This window comes from Castor canadensis, chromosome 10, assembly GCF_047511655.1.
Source record: "Castor canadensis chromosome 10, mCasCan1.hap1v2, whole genome shotgun sequence".
NCBI classification, from domain to species: domain Eukaryota; kingdom Metazoa; phylum Chordata; class Mammalia; order Rodentia; family Castoridae; genus Castor; species Castor canadensis.
The window spans coordinates 64533265-64543985 of NC_133395.1; the positions used below are offsets into that span (position 1 = coordinate 64533265).

The 10721-nt window shown below is 45.3% G+C and overlaps 1 long non-coding RNA gene across 1 annotated transcript; it reads right to left on the reverse strand.

The window, feature by feature from the left end:
- Positions 1 to 554: 554 nt before the first annotated feature.
- LOC141411314 (uncharacterized) lies at positions 555 to 5804 on the reverse strand. Its single transcript, XR_012436085.1, has 4 exons — positions 5645 to 5804; positions 4435 to 4574; positions 2841 to 2936; positions 555 to 2744 (listed from the first exon to the last, which is right to left on the reverse strand). It is a non-coding gene; the product is annotated as an uncharacterized lncRNA (long non-coding RNA).
- Between the last annotated feature and the right edge of the window lie 4917 nt (positions 5805 to 10721).

The window sequence follows — 10721 nt, forward strand, 5'->3', positions numbered from 1 at the left end:
AAAATTGGTTCCTAAATTGTCCAGCCATCTAAAGCAGCAAGCAGGGGTGGCAGCCCAGCCCCCTGGGGCTCAGAAAGCTGGTTCTTTTCCCCACTCTCGTGGCCTGCATGAGCTCATCCTAGGAACCTAACTGGGAGCAACGGGAGATTGAGAAAAGACAAAAGACAAACATGCAAAAAAGCTGAGGTCAGGTGGGCTGAGCGCTCTGGTGGAGACACACAACAGCCTCCACCTCCTCCAGCAAGTTTATTATATACAGTGGCAAACAAGGAAGTAGAGCAACAGTTCTTGGGAGAGTGACACTGTAGTTATCGGGAACAGGGGGAACCTGTGATCACTACTCTCTGCATATAAACATCTTATGAAAAGCAGCTGTGCTGCATTTTGCCCTTGCCCCCTTCTACAGCTGGGGGCTGTGCTAAATCCCAGCCTGCAGATGATTTGACATAGCTGTGCTCATAGGCTTCTCATAATCCACTCCCCACACCCCACCCTTAGATAAAGAGGGGTGCATCTGTTTTACAACACAGAGCAGCCCCTTTTGTTAACAGCACTGGTGCAGTCTGTAATCTCACCAGAAAGAACTCATGGCAGGACACATGAGTATAAAGGGAGTTTATTAAAAGTTAGGAGAGGAAAATACAAAGGGAAGCATGGTGGGCCCAGGTGGAAGCCTGCAGGCCTAGAGAATGTGTTTCTGCCCTTTAGGTGCTTTTAAAACCTATGATTACCTATGGGAAGGGGCAGACCAAGTGATTTGCACTCAGTAATCAGTGAGTGGGGAGGGGTATGGATGGTTCCTGACCAGGTGAGGGTGGTCTGGGCCTTCCCTTGGCAACCTACATGAGCCCCAACCTTTTCCTACTTCTAGCCTGCCTCACTTTCTGTCTGGGACGCCGCTGCTCTGTGTCTATAGAGTGAGCCATGTTCACTCTGTCCCTGGCCACATTACAGAAAAAGTCCCCTTTCTTCCAATCTCAGGTTGCTGCACCCCCACTCTCCTGGGTACCCCTTGTGAGGTTTGAGAACTTGGAAACTTGTACAACATAGGCCTGGGCTCCCCAGATGCAGCACTCCAATGTTAAGAAGCTGGTGGCATTTTTTCCTCAGGGCCAGTGTGGCCTTCACATCTAGCCGCAGGCTACAACACCCTCCACCTAGGTGGCTGGAGGGAGGTGAGGATGGTGACACAGGGAGGAGAAATAAGGGCAAACTCTGTAGCTCTGTGGTGGATTGTCACTGATTGATCAAATTCCTCTGAAACTCGGTGTGCTTTGTCTGTCATCCGGACAAACCAGCATTGCAGTCTGTGAATCCACAGTGACTTTGTGGAAACCATCTGTATTTGTCTGTGTCACCATGTAACAACACAAGAGTTTGTACGTGGTCCACTCACGTGGCACATGCTTCACTTCCTGTGCCCCTTGAAGAATGATGCTCCTCTATGTAGGGCAGAGTAGATTTTTTTGGTAAAATTCAAGTATCTCAAATTGATGGATCTCTTTAGAAACACTAACTGCAAATGACAGTAAAAACATCAGTGGAAAGAAAAAAACCAGTGACACCCTTACTGGGAATAATATCAGACCTAATGAGGTAGCAGCCAACAGAAGAGATTATTATAACCATTTTATAAATTCAGCAATTCTTACTCTTTCAAGCCCTTTATTTTCATAAACTGGCAAGACGGATAAGAACTAAAACAAGAACCATGTGCTACTGATCCTATCACATATTAAAGAATGTTCCCTGACAGTCAGTAGCGGTGTCAGCAGACCTGAGAGTTGGCACCCAGTCAGAAAGGGAAGATGGAATTCCCAGCCAGGGCCCCAAACGCTGTCTGGCAAATTCAGTGTATTGTCCCCAACTTCGCTCACAAGGAATGAAATGTGCACTAGAATGACTGGGAGGCATTGGCAAAAGCTTAACAGTTTGGGATTTTGGTGGAGGTGGACAGGGAACAGAGCTAAGGATATACTGTCCGTGATGATTTAAATGAGTGTCACTTTTTGGAGGGCAATTTGACACAACTTAACATAATCACCGTAGGCAGGGTGATACATATATGTAATACAATTTCGTTCATGTGATAATGCCTACCTATATGTTTAAATGCATAGGAAAAACTCAGAAGCATTCTCAAGAGCCAGGCATGATGGTTCATGCCTGTAATTCCAGCTACAAGGGAGGGGGAGAGGCAGGAGGATCTCAGTCTGAGGCTGACTTTGGGGCAGAAATTTGAGACCTTATCCAAAAAATAGCTTAAGTGAAAAAGGACTTGGAGGGGAGGCATGGCTCAAGTGGTAGAGCACCTGCTTAGCAAGCTCAAGGCCCTGAGTTCAAATTTCAGTCCCACAGGAAAAAAGAGACCTACTCACCAAACCACCGTTAATATTGTGTCCCTATGGGGAGAGGGAAGGGAAATAGGGCATGAAGGAAGTGTTAGAGGTTGGCAAAGTAAAGACTTTGTTTCCACTGTACACCCCAGTTCTGCCTGACCTCGCTCCACCTCCACGAGCAGGTTTAACCAGCACAATTTAAAACTTCTTATTTAAGACTGGGAAGCTCAGTGGTAGAGCACTTGCCTAGTATTCATGAGGCCCTGGGTTCAATCCCCCACACCACAAAAACAAAACAAAGCGAAAAAAATTATTTAAATCCTGTTAAACTTCAAGCAGCATCTTCCTAAATTCCGGAGTTCAAAAAAAGTATGTTGTAGGAGCACAGGTTAGGAGTCAATCTCCCTGGGGACAGAAAAAAAACAAAAAGGAGAGAATGATGGGATGGTGGTTGGGAGAATTTTCTCTTTCAGAATATTTCTCTTCAGATAACAAAAGTACCTGGCATGGTGGTATACAACTATAATCCCAGCTATCCAGGAGGCTGAGGCATGAGACTTGCAAGTTCCAGGCCAGCCTGGGTGACTCAGCAAGACCCTGTCTCAAAAATGAAAATAAAAAAGATGCACTCAGTGGTACAGCACCTGCCTAGCACGTGCAAGACCCGAGGCTTGATCCCCAGCACCACACACACACACGCACACACATGCATGCACACACATGCACGCACACACCCGCATGCACACACATGCACACATGCGCACATGCACGCACATGCACGCACACAATGCAAGCACACATGCACACATGCACACACATGTGTGTATGTACATGCATGCACGCAAGCACACACGCACATATGTGATGCACACGCACACACATGCACACATGGACACACACAAACACACACACAAACACGCACACATGGACACAAGCACACACACACATATGTGTATGGACACATGCACACACATGCACACATGAACACACACAAGCACACATGCACACACACATGCACACATGGACACAAGCACACACGCACATATGTGTATGCACACACGCACACACAAGCACACACATGTGTATGCACACACGCACATACGCACACACAAGCACACACACGCACACACGCATGCACACATGGACACAAGCACACATGCATATATGCACACGTTTTAGATGATTGCACTCATATGACATGTTACATTAACACTTCACATTTTGACTTTAGAATTCTTTCCATAACTACGTGGCCTTTATACTATCGTTTTCACAGCTGTATCATTTTCCACAACAAAGGCTTCACCATCCCATACTTACCCGTATTTTCTTGCTGGATATTTACTTACTTGCCATTTTGACTATTATTATTATAACCCAAAGAGAAAAGTATTTTCTGTGAAAATTGCTTTCTTTCATACGTCACACAGTTCCTTTAGAATAATTAGATGTGGGGCTACTGAATAAAAAGCATGAGTAACATTTTTGGTTTTTGAGGTAAAATTGATTTCCAGTGCCACCAGCTTCCCCACACCTCACCAGCACTGGGTGTTGTCAAGGCAAAAGCATTTTCATTACTTTCCTAGGCAAAAATGGAATTTTTTTTTTTTGATTGCCAGTGATAATTGCACATTCTTTCTAGGTTTATTTTCTGGTCGTATGTTCTCCTTCATGAATTAGTTCATATGACCTCTGATATGGATTTATTTCAATTCAAAACAAACACAAACGTTTTTGGAGTGCCACGTCCAAAAAAAAAACAAAAAGAAAGAAAGAAAAAAACAAGATGAATTTTGTGACAATGGCAGTGAATCTGCTTATTTAATCACAGAATTCTCTGTGTCTCTGTGTGAATTTACAGATCCAAACATGCTACAATAGACCTATTTGCTGTCACAGTGGGAGCTTGAAAAACCTCCTGCCTTTTCATCTGGTGTCTCAAAAGCAGGAGTAGATCCACACCTGTGATGGCGGTGATGACTCAGATTTTAGTTATCCCAGCCCTAAGCAAGTGGCCTTTTCTCATTTGGTAGACATTTCCTCCTTTGGTAGAAGCTGAAACAGGAAGAGGATGGGGCAGAAGGCTGGGCAGTACCTTCTCTCCAGTGTGAACACAGCTGACAGAGAAGTCCGTCCTGTGTGACTGTGATCCACAGTGTCACTTGCTTCTGCATCAATGAGGGAGTGTCTTAGCCCCTGTTGCTGCCATGCTTGAAGCTGAGTGTTGATAAGAACCTGAAAGGGATTAACAAATCATAAATGCTGAGCTGCATTCTCAACAGCTTCCATCCTACAAGGAGCAGGGCTGCCCCCCAACACACACACAAACAATTACCTAGTCCACAATGTCAGCAGTACTGAGCCTGAGAAAGCCTTTTCTATCTGTCTAATCTTCCTAATTTTAGTGTTCAAGTTCATAAAATACCTCTTTTTATTTTAAAACCCAATGGTGTCACAAAATCAAAATGAGCTTGTGTATATGACGTTTGTAGTGTTAAGTTTTTAACACTTAGCACTGGGTCCATAATCAGCAGTACTGATTTTTTACCCCCAAATGCCAACCTGGAACAAGAACACATCTTTGCCCTGGTGTGGTTGTGCTTTGAGTTTGACTTGGTAGATTAAATAGCTTGGCCTAAATTAGAAGCCAGGGGGACCCCAACTCACTGGTTGGTTTTGAGTAGCATTAAATGTTGGGCATCGCCCACCGGGATCCCTGCTCCTGCATAGGTGGTGTCAGCAGGCAGCACTGAGTTTCACCCCCAAACACTTCCAGCAAGCTTTCCGGGAGCTGGGCACGCAGCCCTTTCTTTCCTGGGGCTCTCTTAGGGCCACTTCTTCTCTTCCCTGCACCAGTGCCCAGCAGATCCACGGCGTGCCACAGTGGTTCTGCCACCTCTCCTCACTCTTTGGCTCCGATGAAATGGAAATAACTTCCTTTGCTCTCTGCCTCACGTTTCGAATGACCACACCAAAGCCACCTGCTCAGAGACACGCAGGCCATGGCTATGGTCAGGTCCCCACTCTGCCCTGGAGTCAGCAAGGGGTTTGTGACAACCCGGCATAAATTGCTTTCGCCCTATAGTCCACTGTTCCTTTATGATAATTCTCTTCCACAGAAAACCCATTTTCTTGGACTTAATGAAAAGCAAGATTTTCTGTTCTCCACACAATTAAGAAAGGCACCTCCACCGCGCTGTCATTGTCTTTCCGGAAAGCGTAAGTCAGCACGCCGCCGTTATCTTCCTGTGAATGCTCCCAGAAACCCTCTTCCCAGGCTGCACCGGGCAGGCCTGACCACTCACCTTCTGAGGATCCAGAACCTGGTGGCACTGGGGCAGCCGGGGTCCCCCAGGGTGATCCAGGTCCAAATCTGCAGGGATCCTCTTCACTTGAGGCTCCCTTTCTTTCTCTTTCCAGCTTAGGATGTCTCTCCTGCAGCATGGCAGCAACTCGTGACTTTTCCTCTATGGGGCGGATTATCTGTCTTTCCCACTCCCACGTGCAGCACCAGACACCCTGCCCCCCAACTCCCCCCACCCCGCCCCGCAGCCGCCGGAGAGCCCTGCAGTACCGCCCACGGCCACAAGGGGGCAGAAGAGTCACACCCCTCCCCCTCCCCTCCTAAATCTGGATTTGGGATGTGAGTGCCATGGTCTTAGCGGGGGTGCACCTGTTCCCACTTCCTGCTTTCCCTATGTGCTGGTGACCCATGAGGAAGAGTCTAAGACAGAGAACGGCCACAGGCAGGCAGAACTCTGCTCCATAGATAAGCATTCTTCCTCCTCCCTTCCTCTCTCCCCCTCCCCCTCCTCCTCCTTATACTGCTCTCTCTTTCTCTCAGGGTTTTGATATGTAGCCCAGGCTGACTTTGAACTCAAAATCCTCCTGCCTCTGCCTCCAGAAGGCTGGGATTACAGGGGTGAGCTACCATGCCCTGCTTAGAATAAACTTTTTGATAGCTGCCCTCCTAGACCTGAAGGAGGCTGCTTTGTGAGGCTGTTTTCCTGTTATAAACATCAAGTAGTGAAAGTTCTCCGCTAGCAGTTTCTCCGAAGTGAGCAAAACTATTAAAATGCAGGTTCCTGCCCCATCCCTTAAGATTCTAGCATGTAGGGCTGGACTTTGGGCCCAGGAATCCACATTTTGGCCTCTGCTGCCTCCTGTGGGTGTTCTGTAGACCACACTTGGAGAAACAGTGGAGAATTGAAGGCATCAGCCTCCAAATAAGACTCCTGAGGTTTCTGCTGTTTTCATGGAAAAGTCCATTCTCTAGGGGTGTGACTAGAGTGAGGCACGAGTGACACCTCTGCACAAAATCTAAGGAGTGGCCCCTTTTGAAGGCCACCTGGCCCTGCAAGGCCCTGGGAGTGACACCTCCTTAAATCCTGTACCTCATTGCCTCATCTGAGCCCTGACCCTGTCATTTCCTAGTCCTGAAGGTAAGCTGATACCTCACACAACACTATGGCGGCCAGAGAACAGATGGGATGAGCTGTTGAAGGAAGGTGGCCTCTCCAACATCTGGCCACACCGTACACTAAGCAAGTCCAAGTGGAGAGATGGTGCCCAGGGAGGGCTATGATGGTGGGGTCTGGAAACCCAGACGCTATAGCCTAGCCTTTTGACTGTGTTTCAACCCATTGGTATGGGAAATGGGCAAGAGAAGGAACTCTGGTTGGCCTCTCAGTAGCTACTCCAGATATAGCAAAACATTTAGGAACAGTTTTCTCCCAAGCCAGACAACAGAATGGGTAAGTAGAAGAATAGGGAGTCTTTGGGTAGTGACTATGAGACTCCAAAGCTGAGTGACAGCAATAATAATTATTATTGTAGCTGTATCACTTAAGAAAATAGAAGGAATCGGTTATAAAAGACATGGCAGACTAACCAAAGACACGGTGGCCATGCTGGTGCTACTGCTGGTGGGGTAACCTGGGGATTAGCAGCTGGCGGTGCAAGCAGCTGCTGTCCCAGGGACAGTGAGTGGAAAACCATGTTGAAATGCTGCCCAGCACAAGGAAGGCGCTACTAATATTCCCACTTCACAGGCAAGTAGCGTGAGGCCCAGAGAAATTAAGGAAGTACTCAAGGTTGTGTGCTGCGAAGAGTGTCACCAGTCTAAATTCAGGCAAGGGAATTCAGAGCCTGTGCTCTGGACAGCTACACTTACTGCCAGATGAATAAAAGGCACACTGACGGTAGCATTAAGTGAAAGTTCAATTCCAGGTGTAAACTTTATTATGAATGAAGGTGGTTGAGTTCATTCGTTCATTCAGTGAACAAATATGACCAGATGCCGTGAGTGAAAGGATTATTCCACAAAATCCAGTGCATCCCATATAGAATTTTAACTCAAAAGATCGATGAGTTAATGAGCACATGCCTAAGTTTAATTACAGAGAAGTCTGAGTTAATGAGGGATGCTGGACTCCTTGATGGAAGCCACAGAAATGAAAGGAGTTACTCCAGTTGTCCAGACATGAAGTTCTGCCACACATGGGGCTGATCAGAGAGCCTGTGGACACGAGTCCACTCCCCCTCGCTTCCCGAGATGGTACAAAAGGTTGTCTGCTTTGGCTTTTCCTCTGTGTTATTCCCACATAAATTTGTTCTGTGTGACTCTTCTCATTCTTTTTATATCTTCCATTCCTATGTTGCTCTTCTATTTGAGTCACTTTTGTTTTTTAGCCATCTGTAATTCTGGCAGATTCTTGGTTTGGGGAAAGCCTGTAGGGTCCCTTATTTCTACTTCTACCTGGCTCAGAAAGCTTTATCTATTTTTTTTTTGGAGGGGGTGATACTGAGGTTTGAACTCAGCTGCGCTACCACTTGAGCCCCTCCCCCAGCTCTTTTTTCTTTAGTTATTTTTCAGATAGGTCTCTCACTTTTATGCCTGGGCTGGCCCTGGACCTCGATTCTCCTACCTCTGCCTCCCGCCTAGTTGGATTATAGGCATGCACCATCACACCCAGCTCAAAAAGCATTTAAGAAATGGAGAAACAGGATATCCAAATCATGAACTAGTTCATATTCCAGAAAGAGAGGAAATAAACGATGGGAAACCCCTGATCCGCACTACAACCTGGATGGACCTTGAGCTCAGAAGCCAGCGCAAAAGGGCAAACACTGTGTGACTCCACTGCTGTGAGGAAAGAGAACAGTCAACTTTCATAGTGCTGAATGAATAGAGTAGAATGGAGGCTACCAGAGGACATTGGAAGTTACTGTTTAATGGTTTTAGACTTTGTTTCACAAGGTGGAAAAGAAATTGGTTATACTATTTGAATGTACTCCACACTACCAAATGGCACCTTTTTTTAAAAAAGTTTTTAATTAGCATATGTCAATTGTACAAAATAATGAGTTTCATTATGTCCTTTTCATACATGTATATAATATAGTTTGATCATGTTCAACCCAATACTCTCTCGTCTCCTCTCCTCTTCTACGGTCCCCTCCTCTTCCCAAATAGTCCCCCTTCTACTTTCAAGTCTTTTTTTTTTTGGTGGGACTGGTGTTTGAACTCAGAGCTTCAAGTTTGCACAACAGGTACTCTACTGCTTGAGTCACACCTCCAGTTCATTTTTGCTCTGGTTATTTTGGAGATGGGGTCTCAAGAACTATTTACCCTGGCTGGCCTTGACCCATGATCTGCCCGAACTCAGTCTCCCAAGTAGCTAGGATTACAGGTGTGAGACACAGCACCTGGTTTGTGTCTTTTTTTTTTAATCTAGATTCCACATATGAGAGAAAATGTGATATTTGTCTTTCTGAGTCTGGCTTGTTTCACTTAACTTGATTTCCAGTTCTACCCATTTTCCTGCTTTCTTTATTTGTTAAATAACACTCCATTGAATGACATTTTAAACGATCAAGATGGCGATTTTTATGCTATGTATAGTTTATTATAATTTTATGAGTAAACACATGAACTTCAGGTTGAGGGTGACCCCTAATATTCTAAGGGACTGGTGGAACTGAGCTGTTGTTCAAAGTGGACTGTGAGGTCCTCTATCCTTATGAGCACAATGTTTGATGCTCCACTAAAACATTTGTTCAATGAATGCATGAAAAAGTTACTAGTGAATCTCACTCTGAGCGTGAAGATTTACCAGGTAAAATTGATATATTTTAAAAAGTGATAAATAGATGCAATTTTATTCCCTTTAATGAATGATGCTGTGGTTACAGAGCAAGTGACACTGTTCACATTACCTATTGCTGCAGAAGCACTGCAGACCAGGTAGTGTAAGAAACCTGGTCATTTGTTGTCATCTCAGCTCTGGAGGTGACAGGGCCCAGCTGGAGGTTCTCAGTTAGGCCTCTCCAGTGAAAGGCAGACATGTTCTGCAGTCATTAGAAGGCATCCTTGCTCTGGAGGGATATGACACCTGGCTGACCCTCCCTTCCTGGTGTCTGCCTAACTGCTGGATATAAATGATGGCTGGATTCTTCTATCACACAATCATACATTTCACTTAAAACTAGAATGGAATCTGTGTCATGTTATTTTGAGACAATGTCTAGTTCTCCATCAACTAATAATGCAGTGCTTTTAAAACCAATGGATCAAGCTGAGTATGGTGGTACACACTATAATCCCAGCACTCCGGAAGTGGAGGCAGAAGGAGCATGAGTTCTAGGGCAGCCTGCACTACACAGTGAGACCCTGTGTCAAAAAAGGAACAAAAATGGATCATCTTTCCTAATGAATCCTTTGACTAGCTATATGAAATGATTTTCTCATTCTTTCTTTCTTCTCCTTTTATCATTTTTACATTTATTTACAGGTGTTTACATTGTCTGTGCCACCTCCCTCCCACTCTTCTCATTCTTTCACTCCTCCTACATATAGCAATCAGGGTTTCAACAAAACTCCAAAACCAGATGGGACTAGTTAGCATCATGTCTTACCCTTTTTTTTTTTTGTCCTAGCAGTACTCTGGACCTCACACTTGCTAGGCAGATGCTCTACCACTTGAACCATTCCACCAGCCCTTTCTTGTGTTGGGTATTTTTGAGATAGAGTCTCTCAAACTATTTGCCAGGGCTGGCTTCGAACTGCAATCCTCCTGACCTCTGCCGCCTGAGTAACTAGGATTACTCAGCGCAAGCCATTGATGCCTGGCTTAATTTTTTTTTTTTTTTTTGAGACAGGGTCTCACTCCACACTCCAAGCTAGCCTCAAACTTACAATCCTGGTGCTTCAGCCTCGAAAGTGCTGGAATTACAGACATGAACCACTACACTGGGTTCCCACACTGAAAATCTTGACATTATTAGCACAATTGTTTATATGCTTTGTCATACAATCAAAAGAAAATTTTACAATAAAAATACTAACATTACTACAAAAATAAAATTATTGAGTTGGAGTTT